At 39.7% G+C, this 21,454-nt stretch overlaps 1 protein-coding gene across 2 annotated transcripts in view; it reads right to left on the bottom strand.

Moving 5' to 3' along the window:
• The window catches only part of HECW2 (HECT, C2 and WW domain containing E3 ubiquitin protein ligase 2), a 149,503-nt gene extending 128,049 nt beyond the window's left edge, over positions 1-21,454 (bottom strand). The window contains exon 1 of one of the 2 annotated variants that reach the window (XM_021555393.3): positions 21,331-21,454. The gene's annotated coding sequence lies outside the window, so the exon portion shown is untranslated. Of the gene's footprint in view, positions 1-20,813; positions 20,964-21,330 lie in introns of those variants that run through there. The other variant, XM_021555392.3, reaches the window with a different exon arrangement.

The following is a 21,454-nucleotide window of genomic DNA, read 5'->3' as shown; positions in this document are numbered from 1 at the left end:
CACAGCTCTGCCAGGGCAGAGTCCTATGTGTACCTGAAGAATGGCTTTAACTCTCCTGCTCTCTCCTGAGAGTTACAAATGCAGCAGGAAGGCCAACTTAGCATTGTGGAAACTACCACTGTACCAGGCCTTTTTAAATCTTGAGCTGTTCAGCAGCTCCCCTAGTGTTCAGAAAGCTTACAAAAGGCAAAGAGCATCTTAGAAGCTGAAAAAATACGCTTGTTTTTTATAAAAACCTTAGAAGTTATTACTTGTAGAATCCATTCATATCCTCTTTCTCCCTCCTGCCTTCTACCTTTCTATTTCTCCAGATTTAAGACCTATAATATTATTACACATGAGAGCCTGAAGTACTGTTTCATTATTTAATACATCAGCCAAGCAATACTAAATGTCAGTAGTGCAGTCCAGTTTTACATAGAAGTGGATGTGGGAAGATTCACAAATAAAGTCACCCTGGAGACACAAGTGCTAGGATACCCACAGATACTGCAAAACCCAACCCGTCACCTTTTCTAAACTTTATTTGTGGAAAACTTATTTTTATGCATCCCTAATAGAATCACAGCACAATCCAGGTTAAGAAGGACTTGAAGACATAATTCTTGTTGTTAGGCAAGATGAAACTCATTCCCAAGAAGAACATTTTAAAATTTTTAATTCTGTAGCTTCCTCTTTGTTTAAGGATTAATGGTAACTCTTAAAAGCTTATCCAGTATTAGAGGAACACAGTCTTACATCAAGAAGCACTCATGCTTCTAAAAGCACTATACAAACAGTACTCCACAAAAGAAACACCTCATGCTAGCAAACAAGGAAACTGGGAGTATTTATGGTGATCCTGCCCCACAAACTGCAGTGAAATTGCAGGGAGCAGGATCTGTGTGGCTCAGTGAAGAGTTTAGACCAGCCGTGAAAGAATGAAAGTATGTACAGACTTCCAGAAAAATGAAGTGTGGGCTTAAAATTTCACTGCTTGGAACAGAGAACAAACTTTAATGACAAATGATTCCAAAATCATCCACATACAGAAAGAACATGAGATTTGTCAGTGGGTAACCAAATTAGGATGTATATCACTAAACCTAAAATTTGGACTGGAAAGAAAATAGAGAGTGGTAGACAATATCAGTCAGAAAATTTGGATTCAGATAGAGTATTCTCTGCTCCACAAATAAGTACAAGGCAAGTTGAGAGAGCTGAGGCTCTTCAGTCAGGAGAAGAGAAGGCTCTGGGGAGACCTCCAGTCCCAAAAATGGGCCCACAGGAGAGCTGGAGAGAGACTTTTCACAGGGCTGAGTAATCATCAGACAAGGGCAATGGCCTTAAGTCAAAGGAGGATGGATTTAGCTTAGATACAGGGAAGAACTTCTTTGCTGTGAGGGTGGTGCAGCACTGGGACAGGTTGCCCAGGGAGGCTGTGAACTCCCCATCTCCAGATGTATTTACAGCCAGGCAGGAGCAGCTCTGAGCAACCTGCTCTAGTGGAAGCAGTCTCTGCCAATGGCAATGGGGTGCCTTTAAGGTCCCTTCCAATCCAGACCATTCTATGATTTTAAATCCTCAGAACAAAGGGTATTGTTCTAGGTCAAGCTCTATTCACTTTATGTTGTGTAGGTTCTGAAGTGGCACTTGCAAGGCTACAATTATCTATTAGCCTCAACAAATGATAACACAAAATGCTGAGAAATCAGAGAAATGCCACAGAATTTCAGACATCTACAAAATCAAAAATTAATGTAACATGCAGTGAGAATTAATACAGACTTTCATTCAGTGATGGGAAGCACACAGAAGATCAAGAGACCCTGACAGAAACAATTATCTGGTATCTCAGTGATAAAGAAGCAGAGCTCATCTTTTCTGATGGATTAGAAGGCACATCACTGGCACCAGCAAAAGCCAAACCCAATACAAGAACATCTTTGATTGATTCATTGTCTGATCTTGTTACTGTGAAACTCTCACGAATTTACTACAGACTGCAATCAGGAGCATACAGTTAAATGAGATTCCTCACCTACAAAAAAGAAAAAAAAATAGAAAAAACACACCAAAACCACACACAGAGAAGAAAAAAAAACAAAACACAAACCCTTATTTCTTTCTCCCATTTTCAGGCCCAGAAAGACATTTATTTAGTTAAGCCATGTCAATAATCATTAATCTCAGATTCAGAATCTCCAAGAGGACCAACTGTGCAGCAAAACCAGTTTTAGTGCGACTTTTAAAAGAGATGGGTCACCTTCCCCCAGCTCAACACAACTGTATCTTCTTATACCAAAGAAGATACAGTTCAAAGTTCATAATTTAATTTATCTAATAATGGTTTTAGTTTATCTTTATGATACCAAACATATTAGTCTGTTATCTGCCAACAAACAAATTTCCAGAAGAAATTAAGTCAATTGTGAAATCCTGCAGCACGCCCTTTATTTCAGACCAATGAATTATCTAAAACTTCTGTCAAATCTTAGATACCAGTCCTGAATTTCTCCAAACAAGAGAAGAAACCTGACAAACTAGGATGATTCCAAAAGAAAGAAAAGGGAACTCTGGCATGTTGATTAAACAGTTAATTAACCAAAGTTACTCTTTTTCTCTTAAGCTTTAAAGTCACTCAATTCTTAATCCAAGTTAAATGTTTCTGAAGCTTAACCCTGAGTTATATCTCAACATTCACCTGCATTTCATTGTAATGCTTATATAGTTTGATTCAGAATTCCTTCTAGACCAAAGCTTTAAGTTTATCAAATAACACACACTCAATCTTTATTATATAATTTCCTATTTGCAATGTGTCTGTGGTATTACCATCAACCTGAAAGCCAATTTGAATTTCACTGAAAACAAAGCAGTAAGAGACAAAGGTGACATTCTCAGAGCTGAATTAGCTGTTACAGTACTTTGGAGTATGTCCATTTTTACTACCAATATACAAGTAAAAAGGGAGAAAATTTAGAAGAGTTAAAAACACCGAAGACTCCTACTCAACAAAAAAAACAAATGGCTTTCAGCTAACAAAGCTTCATTGAGCTTCATTCCTGGTACCGTTCAGATTTCCTGAAAACATGGAGCCTCTTATTTGCTATAGCATGTACAAACATAGTACCAGCACAAAATACAAAGTTAATGGTATTAACAGTTTGCTTCTAGTGTTCTACTCCTCCCTCTGAGGCAAAGACACCCATCCAACAGTTTGCCTCCACCCTGTGATGGGGGTTGTTATGGAGCAAGGGAGAAGCCTGGCAGCTCCCTGGCCTGTCTTCCCAACACACTCACCTTCCACTCCCTGGCAGCTGTACACCAAACATATCCATACTTTGGGACTTGAACTAAAATTAATTTAGGGCATATTTAACTAATTAGCAACTAACTCCCAATTTCAATAGTGCCACACTGCCATGTTTTTTACAGCACAAAACCACACAGAAAAATAAATAGAAAGGTTTTTCCTTCCTTTCAATGTTCTGCAACATTTTTTATTTTCTTAGGATGACGCAGATGAAGACAAGATACCGAACATGAATGAAGGCAGAACGGATTTATTTAAACACTTAGCATAGGTGAAGTTCAAATCATTTCCTCAGTTCTAGGTTCCTCACTACAGAATGGCATTGAAAGGCTGGAGCAGGTCCAGAGAAGGTCATTGGAGCTGGTGAAGAGCACAGATCTGACAAGGAGTGGCTGAAGGAGTTTATCCTGGAGAAAAAAAAGGCTTGGGGGGACCTTACTGCTCTTTACAACTACCTGAAAGGAGGTTGTAGTCAGGTAGGTGTCAGTCTCTACAGGTAAAAAGGAATAGACAAGAGGAAATTCCCCATGGTGCCCAGGGGAGGTTTATATTGGATATTAGGAAAAATTTCTTCACCAAAAGAGTTGCCAAACACTGAAACCCTCTGCCCAGGGAAATGGTTGAGTCACCATCCCTGAAGATTAAGAAGATGTATAGAACTGGTACATAGGGACACAGTTTAGTGGTGGGCTTGCCAGTGCTGGGTTAATGGTCGGACTTCAAAATCGTAAAGGTATTTTCCAACCTCAATGACTCCATGATTCCACAGGGTAACAGCATCAAATGGGGTGCCATTAACTCCACAGGCCAAGGAAAAACAGGTATCTGAGAGGCCTGTTTTATATGCACATCCTCACCCATATCACCTTACAGTCAAAATCCAGCTTCTATTCAAAGAAAAACTCAAACTGATGACATGGTAGTCAGGCATTTCATTTCCAAATGAGAAAACTTGGGCAGACTTTGTTTCCACTAATTTTTTAGCCTTCACTGGCTTGCTTCCAGGAATCATCAACAGAGTTGCATATTCTTCAAATACAAAAATGCTACACCAGTGGGATCAGAGCTAGTAATTACTGGAAAAAGCTAAAAGGACACAAAAGGAAAGCTGGCAGAAAGAATGACAAGGAAAACAGAGGAATGCAGTAAATAAATTTTAAGATATGATGAAAATATGACACCTGAAAACTGTACAGAGTCCATTTGGAGGTCCTGATCCTGAAGGATGAAGCAACTGCCACAGAATTGGCTACTGATGACAGAATTCAATCCAACCATTCTGCCTCTCTACATAATACAGTCTATAGAATGCACCATGAAATACATAGCTCCTGGGGAGGTAAGATTCAGTACTACCTCATCCAGCAAGGCTAGACAAAGTTTTGATCTGTACACAGGAGGAGAATGCAGTACAGCCACCCTTCCTAACCAGGCAAGACACCTGAGATTCTTCCAGTACCAGTAGAAGACCAAATTCTGCGTTTCCTCTCTGTCCCTTGAGCTGGCATGTGTGCAAAGTCTGTCCAGACATAATTACAGGGTTACATGCCCTCCCTCAGTACTTCTGAAAAGGATACTTTGCCAGAAAGCATGTACACACCTCCCGATTCACTCTGAAGCTGAGCCAGAAACAGGGAACAGGCCACAACTGTCCAAATTGTTCATACAGTATATTTTCTGGCACAGCTGCAGAGCACACAGAGAGTGGGCTGTAGGCTGGATGAATGGTTCTGGTAGTAGCAACCTTCAATCACTATTTTTCTAGAGCTATTTTAGTCCTTCCTCTGCTACCTTACAAATCCTTAAATTTAGAGGATTACAACACACTACAGCTCTTTTTGTGCAAGCAGACTTTGTGTATCCATAATGCACGTAATGGAAATTTGCACAAAAGTGGCCCCAAAATTAGAGCTTAAATCAACACTGGATACAGATGTATATGGGAAGTCAATACTGTTGGATGGAAAAAAGTATTTAAACATTTTTATACACTATACAATTCTTCTGTTTTTCTTAACAAAACATGTGGATTAACGTCCTAAGTACTAATTCCAAGAAGCATCATTCCCAGTGTCTCAGCCAAGCTGTAAATTTGTATTAACACCTTCCTGTTTTATGGTCTTTGCTTCAAAGGCAATAATGGAAAATTGCAATGCAGTGCTTGGCTAAGAGCCACACTGGCACCACCATCACCCATGCCAGGCACCATTTCACATGGAGGACTTCAAGGGCTTGGGAAAGGACCTAAAGGTCTCCCTGATTTTCTCAATGTTTCTGTCTCTGCAGTGGGACGTTTCATAAATATCATTTATTTGCTTCATATTCTATGTTCTAATCATTATATACCATTTTATTTTCCTCTGCTATCTACTTTTTCCATTTCTGAAGTCTCAGAGAGCCCTGTCCATGTCAGCTAAATGAAGAGAAGACTGATGGGTCATTTGATTACCAGAAATAAGCAATTACTCCCTGAGAAGCAGATCTGGTAGCAAGACATTTTCAAACTTGCTGATAGTAATGCAATAGGATCCAGCAGCTAACAATTAAAGCTGCATCAATTCAACCTTGAAACACTCTGCAATATCCTAACAATAACTGCAGCTGAACCTTGGAACTGTTTACTGGGAAAAACAGAGGGCGAATCCCTGTCACATGATGTGTTCATAAAGAGAAGGCTTCCGTTTATCTCTGGGAGAACTCCTATAAAGGTTGTGAACAGCCTTTCTTTCTGGAGTCTCCATCTCGTGATCTACAAACTTATTTCTTCACTTGCACTTGTTCTTGTGAATCACAGGGAGAAGGTGGCTCCTTTTAAATACCCAAACTATGTTTCTTAGACAAAAGCTCTCATATGACCTGCAGAACACTTTAAACAAACATAAATGAACAGGGATCCACTTGACAGGTGATATTCAGATCTAGTGTAGGAACAGAATATTTCATCCAGTTAGACAGTTCAATCTTTGGTTTGCATTTCAGCTTGTGTTTTGGCTAGGGAGAAGGGAGTGGAATAAAAGATTATTTTCCTTTTCTCTGCTACACAGACTATTGGAGGATATCACCCCTAAGAGCCAGGCCCTGAGCATTTCTGACCACGCTTCTGCTGCTGGTTTCTAAGCACACAACTGCTCACTCTAATGCCTCTGTGGTCGGTATTGTACCTGCCTGGCAGCAAGCTGACACTGACTTACTGACTTGCAGGACCTCAAGCTAAAGTCCCAGTAATCCTATTAAACCCCAAGCACTATAAAAATCACAAAAAATAACATCTACATGCATTTCATGTAAGGCCTATCACACAAGGTGAGTGATATGAGTCAGTCAAAAACTGCACATCATAAATAAAGGCTAACCTGTGAAAAAAAATTAGCATTTTAATACACAGATATCTACAGCAATCAACAAGAAAATAACTGAATAATATTCTGAGCAATAACACACTTAAATTGCTCTGTGTTTGTTTTCAAAAGTAATTTCAAAGATGGGAAGCTCAAGTATTCATTTCATCCATACTCATATTCTTTTCATCCACACATTTCAAAAGGAAACTCTGTCTTTTTTCTTTTGTTTAAAACTTTTCTCTAGGGGGAAAAAATCCTTACAAGAACCTGCTTTTAAAAGATAATCTAGGCATTCTGTTTTGTAAAAATAGAGCTGATTTTCAAAAGAGGAAGGAGCCTGACTTAAACGCCTCAACATCTGCCACTGCAGCTCTCCCCGCGGCATCTGATTAAGCATCTATGGAAATTAAGTAGGCAGTTCAGCATTTGGCCAAACTGGACTGACAAGTATGCTTTGATGATTTGGGATTTCACCTTCAAAACAGTTCAGGTCTTAAATACACTCCATTGTAAAACACAGATTTATTGCTTCGTGTTCCATTTTGACCAACAATTCTTTGGCAACTTTTTTCAAGACAAGGACGGTACCTTCCCTCCTTCTGAATTGAGTTTGCCATAACACCCCAACTTTCAGTCCCACATTTCTACCACAGAAGTGCATCCTTTTGAAGGGTGATAAATACACTTTCTAATAAAAAATATTATGTAGAATTCCAGTCATGCACTAAGCCTTTGCCTGTAAGGTCCATAGGAAAATGAGGAAGAAAGTCTGAGGGAGTGCAAAATTAGCCTGAAATACCATCTCAGTTTCTGACATGAAATTTAATTTTTGATTCTCTTACACAATTTCTTGTTCTGAAAACTACTATTAACATAAATCCTATATATATTAAACATAAATATGTGTCTGATAGTACTTAAAGTGTTCCCTGAAAAAAAAGACAACCATAATCATACTGAGTTGTAGCCAATAATATCACTTTAACTTGGGCTCTGAAGCAGATGATTCTTCTGAGAAGTTAAAATAAGAAATGAACTTTTCAAAAACAAGTACGGTTTATACTGCGTACACTAGAGAAGCAACACAAAAACATGCATTACAACCACATTCTAGATGAACTCCAACATTCTTTTTCCATACTCCTACTAACACTAAATGCCTTGGAGACCAATTAGGTATTAAGGTCCAAATTTGCCTCGTTCAATCATAACCAGTGACACAAACTTTGTTTCCCACCAAATTGCTAGAAGCATCCTGTGACTGCTTGTTCATAAGAAGAAACAAAGCAAGATTTTTTCAGACAAGATAATTTGCAATTTAAAAAAAATCACGCACATCTACAGCAAATTTTTGCATGTCACAAAAGTAAAGTGAACAGTCTTTAGTAACATGCAAAACTGCAAAATTATCCCTACTTATCTTTTCTTTCAAGCATAGTAGCTACTTAATTTTTGCTCCCAGTCCCTCTCTTCCTCTCCCCCCACTCTAAGTTTTATTTTACAATTTTCCTTATTATGAAACACCTCATAAATTATATAAAGTATTTTAAAAACCTCTCCTAAAGAATCCAGAAGCATTTTAATGAGCTCGGCATTTTTGGTCAAAATTATTGAATCACAACTGAGTGCATTTAGCTGATTAGAAAACTTGGTGGGGAAAAAACCTCAAGTGTATGTCTTAGTTCATCTAAAACTCAGCACAATGTGAGTTAACCTGTACCTTAACCGTGCTGTAGGTCATGATGAGTCACTGTTCTCTGGAAGAGCAGCCAGAGCACCACCTGCAACTTGTCAGGAGGCTGAAATGTGATTAAGTTTTCCTTTCCAAAGCTTTCTTCTAGCAGAAGTCTTCCCTTACACAGAATTACTGCATGGATGCATTGAGATAAAACAGTATTTCCAAAGCCAAGTATCATTTCACCTCCACGCTGAAAGCAAACCATAGACAGAATAAAATGTTCTCACTGCAACAGCAAACAATTTGGGCTTGTTTAAAGGCAACTTCGGGGAGCCAATGGTTACACTATTTCCAGTCAAATTCTGCCTCTCCTTTCCCCCCCAGTCCTTTCTCTCACTCTTGTGAGAGGAAACTGGACTACCCTTGAACACAGCCATTACGAAAAGTTTAATGCATTCCTGTAGCCCTAGGGAGAGTAGGGGCCACTGCATGTTAATAGAAAAAACATCACGGGGGTCTGCTACATGTGAGCTGTTACTCATGTTCTTTGGAATTTTTCAAAACATCAGGCTATTTAATTATCCTCACTAAAACTGCGCAAAGAAGAACAAGGTGACAGTCATGCAACTGGAAATACAATAATTATAAAATATTACATATACTGCCTTCAATGTTCTGACTTAAAGAGTTTCAAGATACTTATCCGAGATGCTCCTTTTGAACCTGAAAAGCTGACAAACCTTCCATCCACTGACCAAAATAATTACAGTTTCCACTTCCTAAGTCAGGTTACACCCCAGACTTCTAATGAAAACAAATGAAAATGTATGGATTTGTTAAGGCTGGCAACAATTAATCTTGCTTAAACTGCTCCCCTGATCAATAAGCATGATGCTTCCTTGTGCTGTTCTTTAATCTTCGTGATCCAATCCATTTTGTTAAACTACATTTTCAAAATTCTCTTCTTTCTATTCCTTCTACTTTTCTAACTCCCAGTGCAAAGCTGTTGATTGGCAGCCAAGTATAACTGCAGAGCAACCCAGTGTTAAGCACCAGACTATACCCAGTGTCTACGATGAAACTGATTTTGCAGAAGTGGTTCATCTCCCTTGAAACTGCTTGTTTGCCTTCACAGATTCCCAAAAGAAACTCTATTCTAAATTTACTAATTGATTTTCTTGGTATGAATTATATACCCGGTATGTTATTTTGCAACTCTGTTGCTGCTCTTTAAGCATTACCCAATGCTAAATTCCTATCAAATACAATAGCAAGTCAGAAGCACAGCCTATAATTCTGTGCCTCAAACGAGACAACCACAGTCCAAGTGCAACATATGAACTCAGGCACACAAGAGAACACTGATACAAGTTAATGACTGGAAATCTTTGTACAGCTGCTTTTTAAATTCTCTGCTGTGAGCAGCTGCTTCCAACAAGAATATTAGATAGGAAAGCCAAAAGCATCAAAATGTAGAATTTGAGACACGAACACATTTCAGTGAGATCAGTTATGAAGTGAGACTGTGCAGAGTTTCTAAGTGTTGATGCAAATCATCGTATTCAAAGATAATAAAGCAATAGGGAATACAAAAAGTTTTGGACATCTTAAGTGCCAGAGGAAGTATTTCATCCAGAAATTCAAACAATTGGTTTGTGTCAAAGAGCTCAAAGGGAACATGCAATTAAAGTATCACTGTCCTGTCCTAAAAGAAACCAATAAAGATTTTCATTGTTCAGGTACCTCAGTTGCTTCACGTTAGTGGTGCTTCTATTTCTGCAACACTTATGTCTGCCTAAAGTACATATAAATCACTTGAATTTGCTTATTACTCACACTCCTGGCTTCTGATAAAATTACTTATCTTTACCTAATAAAGCATTGTGGACCATTCGAGACCCATGCTTAAAAATACCATATGCAGAAAATTTTTAAAAATTTACAAATGTGTTCTCAGCTCAGAAATGGCTTTAACAATTTCATGATTTTGCTAAAAAAATCTTAACTAAAATTAGTATTCTATGTGTGGGCATACCACTGTATTTTTAATTTTTTTAAGAGATTAAAAAAAGTCCTGGTACTAACTTTAATCTTTTATGGCTAAGTTCTATAAAAAAACAGTAAAATTCACTCCAACTGCTAAAAAAAGCTATAAGCATAGCTGAAGCAAATGAGTTTGCAGATAGATCCTGATCAGCCCTTGCTCCATTTGCTTGTTTTAGAAAGCAGCATCCCACTCTTCCCTCAAGGAAGATAGGTAAAAAAAATCTCAAACGAATGTTCCTCCTCATTGCCAATGCACAGAAGCTGCTGGAGGTGAAAGCAAAAGCTCCCATGTGCCACCCGTTCCTGACAAACAGGAGAAAATTTGACATCAATGACTTTCAGTCTCTCAGATGCAGTATCTTTAAAAAATATTACCGCACTAGCAGAGTTCAGCAGCTGATGAAAAAGGTGACCCAAGGCATCTGCTACAGACCAGGAAAAAGGGAGATGGAGCTAAATTCTAATCACACCCCCTGTTTTGCAAATACAAACCTCATTTTAGTTCACATTTTGACAGTCCCATGGCTGGCCAGCATGGCTGTCTTCAGATGTGACCCCAACACGAAAATATTTCTTTCTAACAATTTTTATTTTTTTTACCCTATGCAAGGGTAATCAAATCTCCACTCTCCAGGCTCCTCCTATCCTTACTAAACCAAACAGGACAAGAAAAGGAAGAAAAAAGGCATGAGTATGAATGTGTATTCAGAGAACTGCAGAAATCCAAAATCACTGGAGGTCTGAGGAGGGATGATAATGACAAGATAATTGCAGAGATGCCTGAAGACAAAACAGAGAGAGAGAGAGAGAGACAGTGGCAAAGGCAAAAAATCGGAAGAGAAAGCACTTTGGGACATATAAGATGATAAGATAGGAAAACTTCAAAGAAAGTAATCAAAAGAATAATTTAAAGATAATGGATACATGACATTTCAGAACACATAGCCTTAAACCACTAATTGTTCCTGTTCTGTGGTTAAACTGATTAGAGTTCTGTGGTTTTTCCAATTAAAACACCACCTTACACACCAACAATAATTAGGAGGAAAATAATCTCACAATGTAATATTACATAAAATCACTTGGACTCTTACAGTAAGAAGTTGAATTTAAAATATTCAGTTCCATAATGGTTGAACTATCACTCAAAAACTCAAGGGTAAGCCAGGCATAACTCTTTCTGGAACACTCTTTCTAGGAAGGTATGACACTTAGGAAGTTTGATTTTGGGGAGATCCATTACATTCCTATCCTAAGTTTTAACAGACAGAAAGATTTGGGTTTTATGCCACCCCTAACACCAATATTACAGTATTTGTAAATCAAAAGCAATAGTGAATTCCTAGACAGGTTTAATGGAGGTTGCCACATTTAAGGAACAAAAGCACTGTTTATTTTACTACATTCTTTTTGAAAGTGAGACACATTTGGGGGTTGGGACTAGATGGTCTTTAAGTTCCATTCCAGCCCCTTGACATTCTGTGATTCTATGATAAGGGCAGCAAGAGGAAGCCCTTCCCATTGAGATATCACTTGTCATGAAAGGGCTTCCTCAGAACTCAAAATCTGGAAGCATTTGCAGCAATTCAGACTTCAATGACCAGACCTGGCAGACTGTTCCACAACTGAATCTTTACAACCAGGGGCATTTTAGCCCCAGTTCTTTGAGCATTAATCCCGGGCTTTGCTAACTGCATTGTGCCAGATCCACACACCCGTGGGACAGTTCACAGTCCAACTCAATCTTTCCACTATAAAAGCATATACAAAATTTTTTCCTGCACAATCCAGGAGGAACAGAGCTATAAACACTTCTAGCTCTTTATTCCTTGGGACTTTTCCATGGCCAAATAATGGATAAAAACTTCAATCAGTTGAGAATTTAAAATTCAGTTCCTGCTAACTGTAAAATAGGTGATATTCTATTATCAGATTTCTAGCCATTCTACTTATTACAAATTATAGATAGGTGAAACACCATCTGCAGATTAAAATATGGCTATAGCACCTAACTACATCTTGGAACATCCATGCTCTAAAAGGTCACACATGGACTGTTTTTAATTTCAGGCGAGTAACGACAAGAATTGAACTTTTAAGTAAAGACCTACAAAAATATTATTACATCTATTTACATTTTAGTGAGATAAAGTGTCTTCACTCAAATCTATCTAACCTTTTACAAAGATCAGAATGCATATACAGTAACACAGATACCCAATGAGTAACTTAGAAAGCAGAATATTCATAGGAAAAAACCTTCTCCTCATATACAGGAAATGTGAATGTATCAATACTTCTGCTGGTTTTCTGCAGCAAACTACGTTTTACCAAATTTTTCAACTAGTTACTTAGTACATTACACAGAATGACAGAAAACTGATCAGATACATCAGTCAAAGAAGATTACATCCTGTTAATCCATTTAACAATTTAAGCGGTACTTGGCGTCATCTAAGAAGTGTAAATCACAGTAGCCCAATTAAGGATTATATCCATCTAGATAGGCTGGAACTAGGCAAACAAGCATCTCCTTTTACAGCAAACCTCAGCAAGTCTGAAAAAGTAATAAAAACAACAAAAATATTATCACACAAGACCGCTTTCCCTTATTCAAATCAGAACTCAGTTGAGAAGACTGAGAAGATTTTTTTATCCACAGGATGCAAATTTCCTTTAATTTCTCCTCTCTTAAAAGACAACTTCTAGCCTTCAACAATCCACACCAGTCTTAGGTTGTCAGTCTGAAAGTAGAAGATTTCATTACCAGTTTCCCAGGAGGCAACAAATGAGATTTACATTCCAAAAGTATTTTGGATAGAGGAGGATCAAAAGGAAAGCCATCCTCAGCAGCAGGAAGACACACAAGCAGTGTGTGCTTGTGGTACTCCCTGGATTCTAATTGTCCTGGCCCTGCTGCTGTCCAGACTGCAGGGGCAGGGAAAGGCTTCACAACCTGCTCTGTACCTGCTCTTGAATCATAAGAAATTATTCCAATATTGATTTTTCATAGGGTTACTTACATGAGCAATCAGTTTATGTTAGGGTTGCAAATTAAGATCAAAATAATTACTTGAAAAAAAAAGTTTGCTTGCAGCTGACTTACAGCCACGAGTCATGAAGCATATCCTGTAGAAAGCTAAATCCTTTCCTTGTTCAGTCCTGGTTTTTCTTTTCCAAATTACACATAACCAGTTAAGACACTAAGTCAACACACAACGTTTCACATGTGGTTAACCAATGCATATTTCAGATAAAGTCTTTTCTTAATATACAGATAGCCCATACTGTATTATGCTTTAATAAAGGGATGTCATTAATTTAAGAACCACATTATTCTATCAGAAAAATTTCCACATATTAGAGCAAAAAATACACCTTTAATTAATGAGAAGTATTTCTGTTTTTCCAGACTGAGTAACTGAGAGTTCGTCAATGCTTGTGCTTTGTTCCTCCACCCCACTCTCCCATTTGTTTGGGTGATTTTTTTATCAAAGTACCAGAAAGAAAAGCACTTCTATGGTGACAACATAAACCTTGGAAAGGAGACACAGTGACATGCATAAGACCTGAGACATTTTCTTCCATGAACAAATTCAAAGTGCACTGTATAACTAAAAAAACCCCAAAACCCAGCAGTATAGGAATGCCCAAGAGAGTGTGAAAATAAAAAGCTTCTTTCAAGCCAATCCATGGCACTTCTCCCATTAAAAGAAAAATTAAATATATGCATTAGTCCTGCTCATATTGACTTCATACACCCTTTGTGCAGCTGACAATTGATGAAGCTTATGTCAAGAGGTGTTGAACACACTTCTTTTATTTATACTACTTCAAACTCCTTTAAAAACCAATATAAGCATAAGTAAGGTTTAAAACCTCCTGACTTCATGTTCTTAAAACCTTGGCAGTTAATTGTTCCAGTTAGTGATTTACCCTATCAAGATGGAGCAAGCATATCTTAAGCTCAACATAGATCAAAACTAGACTTATTTGTAGTGTATCTAAGCCAAAGCCTTTTACCTATTGACTTACCTTAAGTAGAAACCCTGTACTTAAGTCTGTGCCTTTGTACACAGTCAGTATCAACATCAGTATTAAAAGGAAATGAAACAACATAAAAAAATTTCTTCCAAAACAGTGAATTAAGTTTTTAAAAGACACAAAATCTCACTGGAAATGAGTATTCTTTAAACTACCAGGCAAAATTAAACATAATATCCAATAAAGTAAACAAAAAACACCCAACCAAATTCAGCTAATGAAAATAAGGATAACATTTTAAACCGATGATTAGTCCATCCCTCAGAGCATGAAGTCTGACAATTTTACTTTATTTACCTATTTAATATAAAGGTATCCATAAATCAACTCTATATAAAGAAGCCTTCCATAATTTGCAATATTTAGATAATGTTTTATACAATGCTTAAAGAGATTTTAAAACCTCTAAAACCTCTCTCTCAAGCATGAAAAAGCCCACATCTTTGTTATTGGGAACAAAAAGCACATCTACACTGTTCAGTGCAACTAAATATATGGCACAAAGTAAGAAAAGAAGTGGAAAATATCAAGAGTTCTGTGGAACATTAAGGAGAGTGACAATTTACATCTGCTGAGCAGCAGCACCACAGTGTTTGCAGTGGCTCTCTACACTAACCTATAGCTTCATAATGAAAAATTCAGCCTGTCAACAGCCCAACATAAAACACATTACCAAAGCTCAGAGTAAGTTCACAGCACAAACTCAAGTAATAGGACATGTTTATAAAGTTGAGCTAGGTCAAAGCTGTATTTTGCTGAACATTATTTCATTCCAAGGAAATCAAAACACGTTTTAGGAAATGAAACAGAGAAGTGATGTCATATCTACAAACACAGAGATTATTAGGAGAACCTTTATCACAAAAACACCATGTAAGGCAATCAAAAACTGTGACATTTACTCAAATTATGATATTTGGGTACACATACAAGATCCTAACAGCATTTTGGGACGGTCTGGGCATTGCTCAACATGGTATTATTCAAAACATATGAAGATGGCTGTTACATTAAACAATGTGTGTGTATATGTATTCTTTTAATACAGACACAAAGATATGAAACAAAAACATGCATTAAACTTCCTTAAGTGTTTTCTCCTTAGTGACAGTGGCCTCTTGTTTTTCTCTAGATAAAGAGCATTCAATTGGAGCTTCTTCTAACCCACACACATGCAGCAGCATATCTATGGCCACACCTGTACCTGTATGAAAACAGGCCAGCTACTGAAGCCATGCAGGAGAGAGCACATGCTAAATGCTCTTGTCTCATGGAACAGGCCTGTCCTGTCCCTAATCCATTTTGGGACGGTCCCTAGCCCATTGCTCTCCCTTAGAAATGCTCTGTTGGGGTTGCTGACACTGGCCCAAGGCAGGCCAGGGAGCCTCTGGACAGTTCCCTGTGACAGCTCTGACTCAGGCTGAGCAGGTTCAGCCCCAGTCTTACCTTACCTTCCCCAGGGGAAGTTCTGCAAGACTCAGAGAGTATGACAGTTGTATTTTTCTTTTTTCCTTTAAAATATAAATATTGAGGAAATTATTTCCATTACTCTTTTATGTTGGTGAAGACAATATAGACATTTTCATTAGAGCAATGAAGCAAGAAACATAAAATAAGGGTTTATGTAATTATGTCTACATTTTAGAGATTATACATTTACAATCTCTTGTGAGAGCGAGGTTAAGAAATCACTCAAAGGTGGACTTTTGTGACAATCAGGATCCAAAAAGAGTTGCTGGTTTTGTAATTTTTTTAACAGTATTTTGCTCAGCGTGTAATATCTAATGTCCTTGATATGAGGCACCTAGTGAATTATGACTTTTGAGCATTTTTTTCAGCAGGATCCTTACAGACCACACTGCTTCCCACCGGGCTATGGCTGATCCGCTCCACTCACCATGAGGTGCTGCGGCTTCAGCTGTCACATTTATTCCTGAAAAACTCTTCTTTTCTACTGTGCCTCCACTATCTGACAAGGACCGGCCAATGTTTTATTTTTTTAAAGATGCTGCTGGTCATTCCTGGAAGAAAATTAAATTTACTGCTGCATGCTTTGGGATCATCCAATTACAATACTAGCCTTCAGGGAATTTTTAAACTAATGACATTGGATTTGTCAAGCACAAAAACTTTTAATCTGATTTTTCAAGTGGATCCTAGCCAATGGATCCTAGCCACCGCAGCACTTAAAACACATTTGACTGTTCTCCATGCAATATTTAGGTGGGCTTCTTATCGAAATGTTAATTTTTGTTACCTAATATCTTTCACTGGTGGTCAATACAAGGCATATAGGGATATTGACAATGCTATTAAAGTTTTTATGACTGAAAGTCCACAAATCAAATTATCTGTGAGTATATACAACTTCACAAATGAAAGGAAGCACAGACTTTGAGAAATCTGAACCAAAACACTGTATGAACAACTCCCCAGTTTGTCTGCTGATCTCATGATGCAACATCAAGAAACACCAGTTCAACAATAGTTATTTTCTATTTTATTTCAACCTCCTAGTCATTATTTTGAGGAATCTTTTCATTTCCAGTGCAAATACCATGAACAAAGCCCCAAACAATTAATTATGTCACAATGACTCCTTAACCCCTTCAAAAGCAAACAATTCAGATGACCCATTGATCATCCACTTTTGGGTATTTCCTCAGTTCTAAAGTACAAATACTGCACCATTTGAGCTGTTAGGTTTGGTTTGACTGCACTAGGTGGGGTCTTTTGGCCAAATGCTGATGGACTCAAGCTTCAATTTCAAATTCCTTTCCATTACTTCTGCTTCACGCACACAAGCTGCAACTGTGCCATATATAAACATGGATAACTACACTTCAAAGAAAATATCCTCTTTCAAACATTATTATTTTTTTCAAAACTGCCTACTTTATGACAAATTTATTAGAAAAATTATGAAATATTGTTCATTAAACAATCAGCATTCTAGTCCTCCCCAATCATAAAAAAATACAGCTGTAACACAAAACTGTGCAAATGTAACAAAACTCAAAATAGCAGCACAATCCAACTTAGCCTGGGTCACTTGTCCTTTTCTCTACCAGGTATCATGAGAAGAAGGAACAGCTCTCTATGGGAACGCAGAGTGAAATGAAGGCTGTGACTACCTGTTTGCTTCAAAAGCTAAACATGTTCATCCCGTCAGCAGAACTTGGAAACCTAACACCAACTTTATTATCAAACCAAGGAATGGGATTCCTAGGTGCTGGAAGGGATGACTGACACATCCACTTGTAATGTGAGTGACCATCTCCAAACAACAAGAATTCACAATCCAACTGCAGGCATTTAACACAACTATTCAGAAGACAGCATGCAACTGTTGTGCTACTTTCTTCAAGTATGCAACCAATTTTAAGGAAAGACACATTTCAAGCACTGATGGCTACATTTCTGTAAAAATAAAAAAAAACCAAAAATGGCTACTTGCATTATTCTCTAAGTACTACAGTGTTTTAGCATCATATCCTACTGCCCACAAAGATATATCCTTGTAACACATGCCCATGCTACACAAAGCTGTATCACCATTTTCTATCCTACTGCCAGAGATATGGGTATTGTCAGCCTTTTCCTCACCAATATTCCAACCGACCACAAACAAGTTGTGGAGGCACATCACAGATGCCCTGCATTATTGTCTATATAAACCATGCAGTTTAGTTCAATTTCAATGGAAATTACAAGGAACTTTTCCCAGATACTAAGCTCAAATATCAAAACAGAAGATCACATCATTCTGAAATGCCAAAGGACCCTGATACGATTCAAGAAACATCTCACATACCACCAAGTAGCTTCGAAGTGCCAAACACACGCTCCCAAGGCTGCAAGAGTAGTCTCCTTTCCTATTAGTTTAGAGAACTTCTACATGAAACAGTCAATTCTGTTCCATCTGTTGGCAATGAAATTAATACACTTCTTTCTGATGGTAGCTACACTGCAGCCTCTTCCCCTTTGGTCAGCAAGGGACAACGTGAAGACAAAGGTTATCACAGTGCCATGCATAATGACAGCAGGATCAAATAAAATCAGACTCAGCCACTCCGAGCACTCCATGCTGCGGTCACAACACCATGCTATTGAAAGGGCAGTATTTTGGATACAGTCTCAAATAAAGGATTTTGAACATGCTACTAAATTTTAAGCACATTATTTACATCTCGTTTTCAACGATTCCGTAACATTACCCGAACAGGTGCTTCATTAGCCAATGGAGTAAATGCAATATCCTAAGCATTCTGCCACTGTCTTACTGAAGGAGTTTTTGAACAAAAAAAAAATGCTGAGTTAGATTAAAAAAAAAAAAGAAACAGGAATTACACATAATTATTCAAGAATTTAATCTGCAGACTGAGTCTCATACACAGAAATCCCCCTTATTTTGCAGCATATTGAAGCTTTAGTTGCAGTTTAAAGCTTGTTGGCACATAAAGGAAAAAGTTAATTTCTTTTCCATTAGACATTACTACTTAATCTTATAAAGAGGAAAACACAAAATTCATTCAATTTCTTCTCAGGAAATCTGACAAAGCAGTATACTGTTTCTGGCTGGCAGCCACTGTACTATCATAGAGTTTCTTAAAGGTGCAACACTGTGTGTTCTACCAGGTTTGAAAAAACACTGGAAGCACAAAATAAAAAGAAATTACCATTAGCTAAATTCACTCTAAAAGCAAGCAGCAAGAAGGCAATAGGTCTTTAAGGAAGACAGAGGGTCCTTGCAGAGGCTGGGAAATGCTCCAGGCCAAACTAAATCCATAGTGCTAACAAACTATGGCTTTGCTCTGGCATCACCAGAAGGCTTTTTTTATGAAGACAGATGGACAGAAGGGAGGCTTTTCAACTACAATTCTGTCAAGTTAAACTACTACCAAGCAGAAGTTTAAAAGTGGTTTCCAGTCAACCATATGAGCTCCATGGAATCTCAGAGCCCATTTTAAGGTGATATAAATAAGGACAGAAAGATAGATACACACGTGCGGATTAACATCGAGCATCCACTCCAGCTGACACAAAAGCAACCACCACATTTTTGAAATTTAGAGCCTGAACAGCAGTGTTGATTGAAAGGCAACATTAGGCTTGTTCCTTTCATATGCTAATAATGACATCATGCCTTATGGCCTGATGCTGCAACCATACATTATCATCTTATAAAGACATTTTTTCCAAAGAAGTCGAAGACATGAGCAAACAGCTCAGCTGCATATAGAAAGAAGGTTTTTTAAATTCGTCCATGACACAGATATCCTTCTGTACCTTAGCGCTGTAAATAACTGCTACTGAAATATTTATAGAGGTTTGACTTACTTTTTTTAAAAAGTAAGAAAATAATAAAAGTGTTGGGGCAGAAAAAAAATCTACAAAAGAAAATTTGGAGCATACAGGAAGCAGCCCCAAACATCAACAAAGTGAAGCAAGGTAAGGCCCCTGATAGTATTTCGGGTACAGGAATGATTCAGGGCCGAATCTCTTGCAAATAGTCTAGTGCAATGTAGTGTAGTGCAAAGACTGTAACATAGCACCCCAGAAAAGGGAGGAAGAAAAAAAAAATGTTATAAATACCCTCTCCATGTTCCTGACATACATCCAAGACCAAAATAAGCGATAATAAATTATGTAACTCTATTACTAACTACATATAACACTCTCTTTTATTTTGGCATCATATAGGCCAAAAGAGAATTTTATTTTTCTCTAATACCCTGGTTTGTAGTGATGTGCACCGAAAGGTTAAAGAGAAAAAAACAAAAACATACTAAGAAAGGAACAACATCTCCACATCAACAATCTACAGAACAGTGAGGACCCGAATATAAACCTATTTTTCCCACACGCATACTGTCATTGTGCTGTACTTCGTACATACAGCAATAGAAACACACGTTAAGACCCCCAGTTTTGAAAACAAACACCTCGAAAACTGCGGTGATCTTTCTTCCCCACCACTGGACAGTGCTGTATAGAATCTGGAGAACAGCCTCATACATAAATAAATAAATACACGAACCAGCGAAGGGGGACAGCCCCGAGGAAATAAACGCGGCACACAAACTGCTGAACGCCTTCCCCGGGCAGGAAACCAGCTATAATTTAATGGCCCAAAAGCGATTTAAATTAAGCCGAGCGGAACCCTGCGGGGCTCCGCGGCAGCGCGGCGCCCGAGCCTCCCGCATGACGGGGCCGCCGCGGCGGGCGCTGGGGCGAGGAGCGGAGCGCGGGGTGCCGCGGCCGGGGGCCGCACCTGCCGCGGCCCGCGGAGAGCCCCGCGGAGAGCCCCGCGGAGAGCCCCGCGGAGAGCCCCGCGGAGAGCCCCGCGCCGGCCCCGCCGCGTCCCCAGCCCCGCGGGCGGCTCCCGCGGGCACCGGCGCCCACTCACCTGGCCGAGGCGCGCACTGCGGCTCCGCGCCCGCGGCGGGCTCCGGGCGAGGGCGGCTCCCGCTGCGGAGCCGGGCGGCGGCCGGAGTCACCCCGTCCTTGCGACACGCGGCTCCCGCCGGTGGCGGCGGCCCCTCCGCGCCCACGGCGGGGCGAGCGCCTCCCGCGCAGGGGCGCCCGCGCCGCCCTCCGCCCCCGCGCCGTCTCAGCGGCGGGGCCGCGCCCCCCGCCCCTCCGCCAGCCCCCGCCTCCGCGCCGGCATCTTCCCCGCGATCGGGCACGGCCGGGCCGGGGCCGCAGCCCCGCGGGCCTGGGCGGCGCCGGGGGCGGGCAGCCGGTAACAAAGCCGCCCGCAAGGCAGGCGGATGCGTGGATGCCGCCCAGGCCCCGGTGCAGCGCCCGGCGCGTCGCAGGGAGCCCCGGTCCGCACCCCCAGGAATGAGCAAATGGGGCGGGCGGATGAGCGGCGATCCCCGTGCGGAGCGGGGGAAAGGCTCCTGCGGCTGCTACATCGTTACCGCTATTGACGAGCAAGCGCCGCTGAGGTGGTGCTTCGAAACGCCGGGGTTTTTTAAGTCGTGCACAGCTATCTGCGCTGACGGCTATCGGTGTCATCAGCCGTGAGGATGAGCCAGCCTTCAC

Source organism: Lonchura striata, chromosome 8, assembly GCF_046129695.1.
Source record: "Lonchura striata isolate bLonStr1 chromosome 8, bLonStr1.mat, whole genome shotgun sequence".
Lineage (NCBI taxonomy): Eukaryota > Metazoa > Chordata > Aves > Passeriformes > Estrildidae > Lonchura > Lonchura striata.
The sequence above is the reverse complement of the archived record's forward strand: the minus strand, read 5'-3'. Positions and strand labels throughout refer to the sequence as shown.